This window comes from Ambystoma mexicanum, chromosome 6p (genome assembly GCF_040938575.1).
Source record: "Ambystoma mexicanum isolate Mex_15411 chromosome 6p, UKY_AmexF1_1, whole genome shotgun sequence".
Classification (NCBI taxonomy): domain Eukaryota; kingdom Metazoa; phylum Chordata; class Amphibia; order Caudata; family Ambystomatidae; genus Ambystoma; species Ambystoma mexicanum.
In genome coordinates, this window is record NC_090935.1 from 1,451,586,112 (window position 1) to 1,451,600,222 (window position 14,111).

The window sequence follows — 14,111 nt, forward strand, 5'->3', positions numbered from 1 at the left end:
CTCACTTTAACACATGCCAAAACGATGGGTCGGGTAACACCATCTTTTGCTAATCTTATCTGCTGATCCATTGCCTTAAGTTCAAGTGCCCCGTGCCACTAATTCAGATCACTTGCCCCTCAAGTTGACATCACTAGACGCTCACGCCCCTTTTCACAACGCCAATGCATGTCTCATGTAAACGTCCTCTGTGCGCAATCTATTGACATGTGTCCATGGAAATGGCAAGACGCGTCGCTCCTCGACAAGTGTTAACAAACCCTTTCTGATCACACAATGCTGGAGTTTTTTTTCCCTTCGTGTCAGTGCATTTCATTTTGAGCTTCCCTGACGCGTTTCTGCTCGGTTCAGTTATCTGCCAAGTACCGCACACTGAGAACCGGTACTTATACTGCCTAAAATGAATTAACTCAAACATATGTCCTTGGAAGCTTTTAAAGTTTGAGCCTGTTAATCTGGTCTTTTCACAATGTGTTTCTGTCCCATGGCTGTTTCTTCGCTTGTCTTTCTTTAACATTCAATGTTAATGGGAAATCTCTTTTTCTTTACTGTACACAAACCAAAACGTTTTTATTTACCTCACTGTTGATTCTGTGCTTCTTCACTATTCAGGAACGATTGCAACAATTCAGTTCTCCCTGTATGAGCCTGACTATTCAGAAGAGGAAATCCTTGAGAAAAAAAAATCATGACTATGTGGAATCAGATTAAAATCATAAGGATCAATCACCGGACCCTGAACCCAATCGCATGGAAGACGTTTCCACCTGGCATACCTGCCATTGTTGTGAGCTTATGCCTTCTCTTGTGGAGAACTGCTGTTGCAGAGAAAACTATGGCTGCTTGGCCTACATTGCTGAAGACACAAGACCACTATGAGTTACCGAGCTGCATGACTTCAGGGCCGCCTGCCTTACAAGATCTGTGTTGCAAAGGATGATGGTCCTTATGCACGAATTTCGAGCTACAGTTCGCCCTCGTAATCCAAGTAATGAATACATTCACTCTAAATATGTTGTGTGTTTGACGACCGAGACGGCTAACATAATGGTGTTCCCCTACATCAATATAACTTGGATGGATCACTGACAAAAGAGGGTTCCTGTAAATTGAATAAATTACTGATTCTAATCTGAAACCAAAGTGTTAATCTTTAGATTTATCATCCGAACAATTTAGTTTCTTTCACTTCGAAGTATCTCCCAAACAGATTTTGCTGGAATGTGCATTCAGATTTCGAATTGATCCCTACTTGAAATCACAAGTACTGTCAGTACTTTGCACAAAAAGGTACCAATGCCTGACATTTTGCAAGTTAGTGAAAATAAGAAAAATGCAATTAATGGGTTCATTCAAGTATACTATTTCTGTATGTCTTACACAGGTGGTACAACTAGTGGCATATCGTGCCTTTACATGGTGGATTCATGGAAGACTGGGATTTTGCGTTCGACAAGTAATACCGGCCTGTCTGGTTTGAGCCATTTGTGATGAATTCCCCAGTGACCACGGACAATACAGTGGATTTATACAGACAGTACCGCAACCTCAGAAGTATAATTTTCAGTGTCATTGCGACCCACTTTACCAAATGAAATACAAAAAAATAAATCAGTTAATCTGAACAGTTGTTAGACATTTTTTGTAAATCCACAACACGTCCAAACATCTAAGAGTATTTTAAATATTGGTGTGCTTTAACAGGTTTACTGACCTATCGCGTTCCCCTCATCCACATGCATCCCCCCTCAGCTATCAATGGCTGTTCACACCTGTGGGCGTGCGCTCGCCAGGGGGCTGGGAGTATGGGAATGATCAAGGTGCTGAATACCATGTACACCACAAATGGTTTGCATGGGCACATGGCCACCCCACACTCTGTCTCCAGACTCCCCGTTGAAGAACATGTTCATGCAATCAAAATAGGTCTGTGTCCTTTGACTGTGTTCCGGGCCTATTGTGCTCACCTAATCCACATCCATCCCCCTCCGCTATCAATGACAGTTTGCACCTGTGGGTGTGTAGCAGAGAAGGTGGAAATGCTGAAGGTGCTGAATACCATGTACACCACAAAGGGTTCTTTCACATGGGCACCCATATCCACATGGCCACCCCAGATTCAATGTCTCCAGACTCCCCTTTGAAGACCCCATCCCTGCAACCAACAGTTGTCTGTGTCCTTTGACTGTGTTCCGGGCCTATTGGGCTCACCTTATCCATATCCATCCCCCTTGACTATCAACGACAGTTCACACCTGTGGCCGCACGCACGCAAGGGGACTGCACTGGCGGGATTGAGGAGGTCCAACATGGTCACAGAGGCCTGCTAGGTGTGAACGAACACGTCAGACATTCACATGCACATCCACTTCTGTAATCCTTTATAAACAATGTGGGGGTTAACAAGAAAACATCTGTGAGATCGACAATGGATATCGCCAGCGCTCCACTTTTTACCTTGCTTGCTGAGCCAGCTCATCTGTTGTTCTAATTAACGGCAAGTCAACCTTTACTATTGTTTTCTGTAGTGTCAACGTTCTCTGCTAGGCCACTTTCTATTGCTTCACACTCAATGTACACCCTATTCTCATTTATTTTATTCCAAAAGTCCACACCATTATGAACCGTCCTACGCATTTTTAACTCTGTAATTAGCACATAAGATTACAGAGTATTGTTTCCAAATGTAATCTTTCGTAGTGCACGTTTTCAATGCATGTTTGCTCTAGGTGCCATTTTTTTTTATAAAGGAATATGATGTTTGATTTTGTATTTATATTTCTTTAACAGATCATAGGGACAATCCAACAATGCCTTCTTGTATCGTTTTGGGTTGCATTAATAACAGCCATGCTAAAAGTCAACAGTACAGTCCTTCTTGTAGCTCCAAATTTAATAAGAAAATGGCTCTTGAGCTTCGGATTTCCAGTGTCCGGAATTGAAAGCAGAGCCAAGGATGTCTTGGATGACGTGAGGGGCAATCGATTACGCGTCTGCAGAATGCACTTCTCAGATGATATGTACCAACAATCACAGTACACTAAAAAGCGTCGCCCCCAACTCCTTTGCAAATTACTTCCCAATGCAGTTCCAACTGAATTTCAGCATACGCTGACCCAGGTGAGTAGTGGACAGTATATTTTTAAATGTTTTTTACCATTTTCTAAATTTGCCTGTATAAAAGGTCTTATAAATGACCACTCAATGTATTGAAATAGTCTGGGAACAGGTAACATAATGAAGAGTTTTCATTTTTTGGGGAATATTTCGATTGATATTTTATTACACAAGTTTCCTTTGTGACACAGTGTACTGTGGTTTGTACATTTTGAACTTAAGCTTACTTTGTGTATCCCTACTTAGAGATACTCAAATAGTTCAGTGCAATGGGAGCCTTTCAAAACACACTAACATCACGTCCGTTTTTTTAAATGGACCACACTGATGGAATTACAGACTGTTACCATGGAGGAAACCACAGACAAATCAACATCCTAATGGTGAGGCTAAGCAACTTGCACACAAACCATTTATCATTTTTGATGTGGTCTAAATTATAATACTAATGTCCATTTTCTAGTGAACAATGGTACAAATATATACAGCGATTAAAAGGACCGATGCTACATCGACCACTATTCCGGAGTCAACAGCAACCTCACTCACCTTTCAAGTAAGATTTTTAGAATATTCCTTCAGATGAGACTATACAGAGTATGTATTTCTTCAAGTTCAACTTAAAACATATTGATCATTGTTATGTATAATATTAGCTTTTGATTCAAAATGGCTTGTAGGCTTCTTTGTCAATATCAACCATCTTTTACATGTAATTTCTTTTGGTTGATGTTACATCTTTATTATTACAATTACTGTTATATAGGTGGAGCCTGGAACTTCAACAACATACTAGTCTTCTACTGCAACCGGTCTGGAGGATGAGGTATGAGAAGTTATTTATTGATTTATACTAATAGTTATTGATTAACAATCTTTTTTACATGCAAGTTATTATTTGTTTTATAATTTGCAATACTGTCAGCAAATTGCAAACCATTACATCAACAACCTTGATGTATTTATCACAGAAACATATGCAACAATGAAAGTAATCAGTCAGAAAAATGTACTTTTTCACTGAATAACATAGACCCTTTCAACTATATGAATGGTGTATGTGGTTTATAAAGTTTTAGCTGCTTAGCGAAAAATTGAATCTTTGAAACAAAATAACACTTTAACGCATTAAAGTGGCCACAATTTAATCAATATGTTTTGCAGGATAATCTCGCACCAACTCCCTGCAACATCTGTGAAGGTTAACACGTACAGTTTTCATTTATGTCTTTTTAAAATGTTACATGTTCACAGTGTTCGACGTCAATACTAATTTGAAAATTGTAATCAGATGATTAACCACTTCTTTTTACATAGTTTAACTGATATTGTAAGGTCGACAATCATTCAGTCAACTTTCTCAAGATGTACTTTGTGAGATCAAATATTTTAACATTAAATTGTTTAACAATTTAATCAATGTTCTTTGAATTTGTTATGTACAAGGAATGTACTCTGAAGCGGTCGTAATTGAAGCGATATCGTCAAAAGGTATACATAAGATATTGTAAAATAAATATCAGTTACCCATTTTAACTGTGATGTAATGGTTTCCATAGTGACATTTTGTTATATATGTATATATGATTCTTTAATTGGAAGAGCACATACAAGGTTTATTCAATTTTAAAATGCTGTTTTTCAGCTGGGTCTGGTGTTCGGCAAATCCAATTTGACTGTTCCAGGGACAAGTCGGAAAACAAGGGCACATAACAATGGGTTTTAAAAAAAAAATAAGTGGTTTATTAGTCAGTCATTTCATTGCTATTAAATGTTTATGTTGTAATTCATATGTTCTGTATGTCTCCTATAAATTAAGCATGTTTTTTTTCTCTACGATTGGATGCCTAGGAAGAAGGAGCAGCATAAAAACTCAGACTATTTGCATTTTGTATTTATTTTATTTATAAAGCGCACCATGCCCAAGGGCATACAGGCGCATAACATGGGTTACAGACATAGTGAGGGTGCATAGTTGAGGTGTCCAGTATAGAACAAGTTACATACAACAAGGTGCAGGTACAAGTAATACAATAAAATAGTTAGTTTCAGTTAACAGACTGATACTATACATGAAATGAACAGAAAGGAGAGGCATCTAACAGGGTGGCGCTGGTGTAGCGAGTCAGGGTGAGCAGTTGGTTCAGGGAATCATGGTTGGTCTTGGGAAGACAACCAGGCTTTGGCTTTGCTCTTGAAGACCAAGAAGGATGGTTGTGCTCTGAGTAGGTTTGGTAGAGTATTCCAAAGTTTTGCAGCCAGGACTGGGCAGCTGCTCCCGCCTGATCTTTGGAGGTTGAAGCGGGGGATGGAAAGACAGCTGACTTGAGCACTTCTAACTGGTCTTGAGGAGGTATGTAGAGAGAATCTGCTGGCCAAGTAGCTGGGTGCATGATTTGTGATGCTTTTGTGAGTAAGCGCTAACGCTTTGAGTGAGGCTCTTTGGGAGACAGAGCCAGCAGAGACTTTGTCTAGAGTCCGAGATGTGAGAGTTCCTGGGGATTTTTAATGCCACTCTAATAGCATTATTTTGTATGATCTGTAATTTATTGAGGTTGCATTGGTTGGTGCCGTAGTCTATTTTAGATAGGACTAAGGTCCTGGCTAGAGTAGTGCAGTTGGCTGGTGAGAGGAATGGACGGCATGCCGTGAGGAGCTTGCAGATATATGATGCGGCAGAGGATACTGCGTTGATTTGCCTGGATAGTGAGAGAGAGGAGTCTATATAGAATCAAAGCGCTTTTGTGTCTTTGGCTACTTTGATGGAATTGCCATCAATAGTGAATGTTTTGAAAGACGGATCAAGCTTACTAAGTCTTTGGTGAGAGCCTAGGATAAGAATTTCCATCTTTTCATCATTCAGGCACAGTTCATGTTGCGCTATCCAGGCCTAAATGACTTGGTAAATGGAGTTGATGGCAAGGGTGTTAGTTTTGTCATCACCAGAGATGGGGATGAGTATCTGGGTGTTATCAGCGTAGTTGGTATATGTGACACCCAGATAGTCCAATATGTCAAAGAGTGGTTTCGTGAATACATTATCGAGTGTTGGGGAAACACACGATCCTTGTGGAACCCCGCAGGTGACCGGCGCAGGGTTGGCAGTGGCAGAAGGGGAGAAGACTCATGGGTATATTTTCCAGGAACGAGGTGATCCATGTCGTGGCTTTGTCCGAGAAGTGGGCAGCGGTTTTAGGGTGGCGGCAAAGGATTTGGTGCTTTACTAAATCGAAGGCTGCAGAGAGGTCTAATAGAAGAAGGAGGGCTAACTTGCCCTTATCTTTTAAGTCTTCAATCTGTGTTTTAAGATCGAGGAGGGCGGTTTCCGTGCCGTGCCGGGGGTGCAAGCCAGATTGCCCGAGTCCCAGGAGATTATTAGTTTCCAAATAATCTTGGATCTGCAGGTACGCAGCACGATCAAGAATCTTCAGTAGAAACGGGACTGTAGTGATGGGCCTGTAGTTAGTGGGTATGTTGGCGTCCAAAGTAGGTTTTTTAAGGAGGGGAATGACCCAGGCATCCTTTAGGTTGTCAGGGACAGTCCCAGAGCTGAAGGAGGAGTTTATGAGGGAGGTTATGAAGGGTGCTAGACTATGCAAAACCTCCTTAATGATGGATGCTGGGCAGGGGTCGCCCTGACAGAGGGCTTAAGGTTGTTGATAATGTGCTCAACTTCAGGGATAGAGAGGGGTGTGAAGCTGAAAGGTTTGATGTTATCAGGATTGGTGTTGGTGTTGACCTGGAAGATTTTTTTGCTGCAGGCTGGACTGTAAGACTACACAACTAATGACGTTGCTTGCCAAACCGGTGTCACTTGAAAGCAGCTAAATATTGAGGCTCAGCCTGGTCCTCGCAAGATTCAGTGTCGTGATGCAGATGTCCACTGGCCGCAATTTGAATTGAATGTCAGCAGTGACCCATGGAAAGTAACCCTGGTCATTGTTACAGCACACAATTTCACCCAGAGAAAACATACAACACAGAAGATGTTACAGAATTGCTTGCAGAACCACTCACACAAACCACACCCTCCAACAAAAATGCTATCTAAGAAACAGACAATGTTCCCCGTTTCCCCAATACACATGGAAAAATCGGAAATATCACACACAAATAACCGAAGCATCTTCGCTACGGATTGACGATTGTGCTCATAATGTGGACTTCACTTTTATTAGTGTTGAGGACTTGTCCACCACCATGGAATCGTAAACCACTATACTTCTGGACGATGGGCTAAGGAACCAAAATACATTGTATTCAACTGCTGCCCGATCGAGATCATGAAAATTATTAAATGTGATCATAAATTGCATAGGGGGATTTGTGGGAAGACGTTGGTGAAGTTCGTGCAGTAAAAGGCACCAACCTGAAGCCCAACGTTAGCTGTGTACACCACAAGGCATAACATAGGTTGTATCGCATCGCAGTTTGCGATACAATACTATTTGCTTTTTATATAAATTATCATGTCACACTAACTGCAACATGATTTTTAGAAGAGTATTCATTTAGTTAGCCTGGCCTGTCTGGGCTTGGGCTGCACAGCTTCCAGGCTAGGCAGTGGAAGAGGTAGAGGTAGAGGATCCTGTGCTGGGCTCAAACATTGTATTCATGTATGTGCCCAGCCCAGGTGCTGTGTCAGCCAAGCAAACGTGCAGAAGAGTGGCACGAGCAGCTCGAGTCATGGGCAGCTTGGCTGCCCAGTCTTTTACATGGATGCTGAAGGGTGAATAAGAAGCTAACTTCAGCCCATTGCCGAAGGTAAGATTAACTTAATTTGTAGTCCCTTTTATGGCTGCAGGCTTGTCATCAGTGCAGGGGATGTGTGCTTCCAACGCCGATAACACAGCTTGTAGGCATAAGGCTTTCTAAACCTTCTTGGAAGCACGAAACAGCAGTGATTTGCTGCTGTCCTGCACTTCAAAGAACATTTTAAAAGTGTCAACAAGCTTCAAAGAAAATTTAAACACCCTGCAGGCAAAATGCCTTGATGGCTAGGGATGGTGCCTGGGCCTTTCCAACTTCTCAACTGAAAAGAGCCTCAAGCCTCAGAGGGGCCCTCAGCAACTGCCCCCATGTTGGCTGTCAGCAGTGTTCTGACAGAAGCAACTTATTTTTTTCAAGCTTTAAATGTGCGTTTTGCAGAGCGCCTTCTACAAGATGCATTTGCTGGAGCCCTTAATGCGGTCTCCTCATTCGGGGTATACAAACGTGGGCTGATCACATCATTGCCCTTTTACTCTGGTTTCTCTGCATCCGTCCCAGCTGACAAAGAAGCAGTAAGCTTTTGAGTGGATGTTTAGTGTTTGTGCTAAATGCTGGTTGGCTGTTTCGTGATCATCTATTTCTTGGTCTCCATTATAATGTATACACCCCACTAGTGATTAAGACTATTTTCCTCTGCTCTAAGCAGGGAGGGACCCAAACATGTTGAAATGGGCCAATAAACATCTTCACGGTCCTGAGTCAAGGTCTTGGCAGGGTGCCACCAAGCAAATGTTTGAAATGGACCCTGGCTCACCTTCGCTCAGCCCTGTTAATGTCTTTGAAGTGTAGGAATGCAGTGATTCGCTGTGTTTCTGCACTTAAAAGAACATTTAAGAAAGCCTCATCCTGCTGTGTTATCAGTGCAGGGCTCTTGCAGCCCCCCAGATAAAGCAGCCTGCAGGCTTAAGTAGTGCTAAAAATGTAAATTATTAACTGTGGGATCCCACCAGCATGGGTTGGGGGTGGGGGGGATTAGAGAGAGGTACTCGGGAGCATTTCGTCAGCCCCCCCATGAATAAACATTTCCATTTCAGGAGATTTATTTATAAATAAACAACTGGAAAAATAACCCAAGGAAGGAGGAGCATTTCCTTAATGTTGCAAACAAAGTATAAAAAGGTGCACACCTTTTAAACCTGCAAAGCTGTACTGAAACGCTTTCTAGAATACAATGCAAACATGCATATTCAGAAGTGTCCTGATAAGATGTTCAGTGGTCTTGTGGGTACGTTTCTTGACTTTGGTCCAGATGACCTGAACCAGTCAGCAACAAAAGCATACCGGGAACACTAAAACACTGGAACGGTGCAAATTGGATCAGAGACATTTTTTGTCGGATCCCAGATCTGGGAAAATCCGGCCCAATGACCAGGGCTGGGCATAAGGCCTTCTTAATGTCCTTGAAGCGTGGGGTAGTGATTGTTTCTTTGATTGGCGCGTTTCCACTGCCCCCTTCCTTTCCCCAGCATGGGATCCTCTGCTGGGAGAGTGGGAACACTTCCAAGTGATGTCTTCACGCCATCAGAGGAACAATCGCTGCCGTCCAGCAAGCCGCCCACAGCCTGCAGGGATAAGGCCTTCTAAATATTTTTTGGACCGTGCGACTGCAGTGATTCGCTGGTGTCCCGCCTTTCAAAGAACATTTAGAAGGCCTTATGCCTGCAGGCTGTGTTATCAGTGTGGCGCTGTGTGCTGGCAAGTGTCAGGAAAGAATGTTTCTCCCACCCGATCAGCGAAAGAAATATTATTCCCAGCCATTTGCTAACAGTCAGCCCTGCACTGATAACAGCCTGCAGGCATGAGGCCTAAATGTGGTTGAAACCCAGGACTGCAGCAGGGCCGGCTTTTAGGTTTTTCCTCTTTTTCATTTGAAAGGTGTCCGACCCTAAGGGCTCCCCCCATAGCAATTGCCCCCATGTTGGCAGTCAAGAGTCTTGTGACACAGCAACTGCTTTCATTCAGGACTTTAAATGTGCACCTTGCAGAGTACACGTTACAAGCTGCATTTGCTGGAGCCTTTCCAGACATCACCTCCCCGGGCCTATGCGGTATACCAAAGCATACCAACGTGTTCTAATCACTCTTTGCCTTTTTACCAGGTTGTTCTACATTAGCCCCTTGTTGACGCAAAATGTATAGCTTTTTGTGAACATTTAGTGTTTCAGCTCCCAGCTGGCTGGCCGTCTTGTGATAATCTGTGGCTATTAAGCCCATTGTCTCAATCATAATGTATGCAACTGTTCCTCAAGCTGTTTATCTGCTCTAGGTAAGGAGGGGGTCCCCCAACATGTTAAAATAGGCCCCCACGAGCTGTGACACATCTTCATCTGTCATTGATCACAGATCGGGGGGCACATTTCAACATCATTGTTGATGTCCCCCTTTGCCTGGAGCTGAGAAAAATACTCTGAGGCACCCATGGGATGCATACATTATAATGAAGACCAAGAAATACACAGCAACGGGGTCTGTCGCAAAAGAGGATCTGAAACACTCAACTTCCACTGAAAAGTATTAAAACGCCTAGACATCCTGGTGGTGGTGAGTAAAGGCATACCTTGCCCAAAACACATTGTAGCCTTACAGTCATTTAAAACATTTTTTACCAAGTTTTCAATGAACCAGTAGTTTGTGTTTGTTCACTTGTATGCCAAACACTGACAAACTAGTCTAACTTGATAATAAAATAAAAATGGCACACCCAGAAACCGTTGATTATTGATGCCGTGTTGTAGTTGACTGCTCATCCCATTGAAAATAGTGATATAAAAATTGCTAATTATTTAAATTGGATTACTAAATCAATTTGTTTTTATTTAGCAATTTCAGCTAATCAATTTTGCAAAACTAATTTATGCCTTTTATAACATGTCCAACCTGCTCAACCTACACTTGGAAAGTGCCTGCTGGAAACATACTTTGTTCATCTGCTTTGTTGTTTAGCGGATCAACGCACACTGTAATTTCAAGTTTTTCTAACTTTTTGGAACTCTAGTTCCTTTCAAAATCTCAGTACTACAAACATCAGAAGGATTTCTTGTTCCCCACTATCAGCCAGGCATGGACACTCAAACAGACGTCAATGGACAATGCTCTCGCTGGCAAAAGGCTCTGGCTTGCTGGTAATGGACAGTTTGACAGTCTGGTTTTTCTGCTAAATGCTACACTTACCATTTCCAAGGCATGGCAACCAAAGAAATAGTGAGCTCAGTCGTCGTCCAAGTATCTGAATGTACATATTCAGTTGCCATGGAAAAATATGGTTTCATCAAATCCATGGAACTTCTGAAATCCAGAGGAATGCAAATAGACCCGATAGCCCCTGACAGGCGCGTTTCCATATCCAAGGCCATGCGAGAGCAATTACCAAAGTATCAATATGATGTATGGCACGTCGCAACATCAATTACGAAAAAGAATTGACAGCTGCTGGGGAAAAAAGGCTACAGAAAACATGTTAAATTGGTCACAGTCTAAAAGCAACCATCTTTGGCAGAGCTAAAAAAATTGTGATGATCTGTAGATATTCTGCTTGAAAAATGGCGTTCATTGATGCACCATTGCGCTAACTTACACTCTTGGAAAGAAAAGTAACATTTCCACAAATGTGCACATGGACCATTGAACAAGGAGCAGGAGCGTAAGAAAATGTGGTTGGTTCAAGGCTCCCCTCCTCACAGAGCACTTGAGAAGATTGTGTATGACAAAATGCTTTCAAGAGACATGAGGGGACTCCCCGAATTCTGCCACACCGGAGGTTTGGAGGTGTTCCATAATATGTGCCTAAAGTACAGGCCTAAAAGGTTGCATTTTGGCACAGACTGTATGGAGGCCAGAACAAGACTGGCTTTACTTGCACACGACGAGAAAGTTGGAAGGGAACAAGCAAAAACTGCAGATATTTTTGGGATGCCTCGTTACAACAAGGAGTTTACCAAAAGAAGCAAACAGTGAGTGATATGATATGGCATTTATAACGCGCCTATAAACAAGTGTTTCAAGGCGCGACGAGGCAAGGGAGGGGGAACAGAGGAGACAGCCATCCTACTGGATCAGGTGTCATTCAGATCGCGCAAGTGCATGGGAAGGGGGAAAGTGCAGGGCAGAGGAGATAATAGAATAATAAGTACGGACAGCTGGTGGCAAGTGCAAGGGCAAGTGCAGACATCCGGGGTCAAGTGCTGGTAGTGAAACTGTAGGGATACAGAGACAGTCCCGAGTGCGGGGGTTGCCAGGAAGGCAGTGCAGGTGTGCAACTGGCAGTGGAGGGGACCTGGGCCTGAGATCACAGGGTCGCAATGGTAACCAGGGCAGTTAAGCCAGGGATTCAGCAGGGGAGAGGAGGAGAAAAGGCAGAAGCAAAGAGAAAGGTTTTGAGGTGCTTCCAGAACCGTAGATGGTTCTCCTCGGGTTTCAGTGAGGCAGGGAGGCTGTTCCAGAGGGAGGCCCCAGCCGAAGCGAGAGATCTACCACCAACTTGTTGCTTGGAAGGAAGATATTTAGGAAGAGAGAGTTGAAGGTATTGAGGCCTCAGGCCCCAGAAGGCCTTGTAGACAATGCAGAGGGTTTTGAACATAATCCTCACAGCCACTGGGAGCAGGTGCAGAGATTTCAGTCCTGGAGAGATACAATCCCTGGGCTTTAGGCCAAGGACAAGTCTCGCAGTCCTGTTCTGGATAATTCGCAGAGGGCGGACAGTAGAGTCAGGCAGATTTAGAAAGAGGCTGTTGCAATAGTCTAGCCTAGAGAGTACCAGAGCTCTGGATACAGTGAGCTTCTGGGGGAAGGAGAGGAAAGGAAGAATACCTCTGAGGAGGTGCAGCTGGTAGTGAGACTTCTTAGAAACGTCAGAGATGTAAGGAGAGTGTGGAGTCAAAGATGACCCCAAGGATTTTAGCTTCACAGGTGGGCGCAGGAGGGCCAAGAGAGGCCGGCCAGAGAGTGACAGGAAAGGAGGGAGTGAAAGTGCTGATGAGGAGAATCTCAGTCTTACTGGCATAAAGGCAGAGATCATTGGCAGGACACCACTCCTGGATGGCGGACAGACAGTCCGAGATGAAAGAGGGAGACGAGGTGGCTGAGGGTAGCCTGAAAATGAGCTGAGTGTCATCCGTATAGCAATGGAAGTTGGGGCAGGATGCGGCGATGCGGTGGGCAAGAAGTGCCAGGTATTGGTTAAACAGCCAGGGAGAGAGGTTAGACCCATGGGGAACACCACAAGTAGAGATAGAGATAGAGGAGAGGAAGGACCCAAGATGAACCTGGGAGGGTCTTCAGAAAGGAAAGAAGTCAGCCACGCTAGGGCCTGACCAGTGATACCCAGGTTATCACGGAGACGATTGAGCAGGATGGCATGGTTGACCGTATCAAAGGCAGAAGAGAGATCAAGTAAGATGAGGACACAGGGGTGTTGGAGTCAAGGTTGAGAGCAGATCTTCGCTGATGTTCAGGAGAGCAGTTTCCGTGCTTCTGGCAGCTCTGAAGCCAGACGGATAGTCATGGAGGCAACCAACAGATTCAGTGTGAAGATTAAGCTGGGAGATGGCCAGCTTTTCCAGGAGTTTGCCAAGGAAAGGAGTGATGGAGATTGGGCGATAGTTGGCCGGGCAAGACGGTCGGCAGAGGGTTTCTTAAGAAGAGGGTGCACAAGGGAGTGCTTCAGGGGGAAACGGAAGACTCCAGTGGCGAAGAAGTGGATGCAGAAGTCGGCCAGGGCAGGAGCCAGGGAGTCAATGTGGTTCTTGATGGTTTTAGAGGAGCAGGGGTGAACCTGTTTTGACGAGACTTTCATAGATCGGACTTGTCTAGAAACCTTGTCTGGGGAGAACAGGGGACAGGCAGAGAAGGAGAGGTAGCCAAAGAAGGGCCAGAGGAAGAACAGGGAGTGGAGGGAGGAAGTGGAGAGGAGGAGAGACGACAGGTTGTCCTGAGTTTTAGAGATGAAATGAGAAGCCAGAGCCATACTGAGGGCCTGGGAAGGGACAGGAGAGGTAGAGACTGCGGCAGGATTGGCCAGTTCCTTGTAGATTTTAAAGAGTTCAGCCTAGTTGCTGGATGACGCAGAGACGCAGACTTGGATGTGAGCTCTCTCCTTGGTGAGGACAGAGAGTCGGTATTGCCTTTGGAGCAGGCGGCAGGCCAGTTTGTCAGAGGATGTACCAGAAGCACGCCATTTCCTCTCAGCCACCCTGCACTTCGGTTTAAGGGTGACGAGGTGTGAGTCA

At 44.0% G+C, this 14,111-nt stretch overlaps 1 protein-coding gene across 2 annotated transcripts in view; it reads right to left on the reverse strand.

The window, feature by feature from the left end:
- The window catches only part of LOC138510510 (zinc finger protein 777-like), a 367,312-nt gene that overhangs the window by 157,377 nt on the left and 195,824 nt on the right, over positions 1-14,111 (reverse strand). The window lies entirely within an intron of this gene.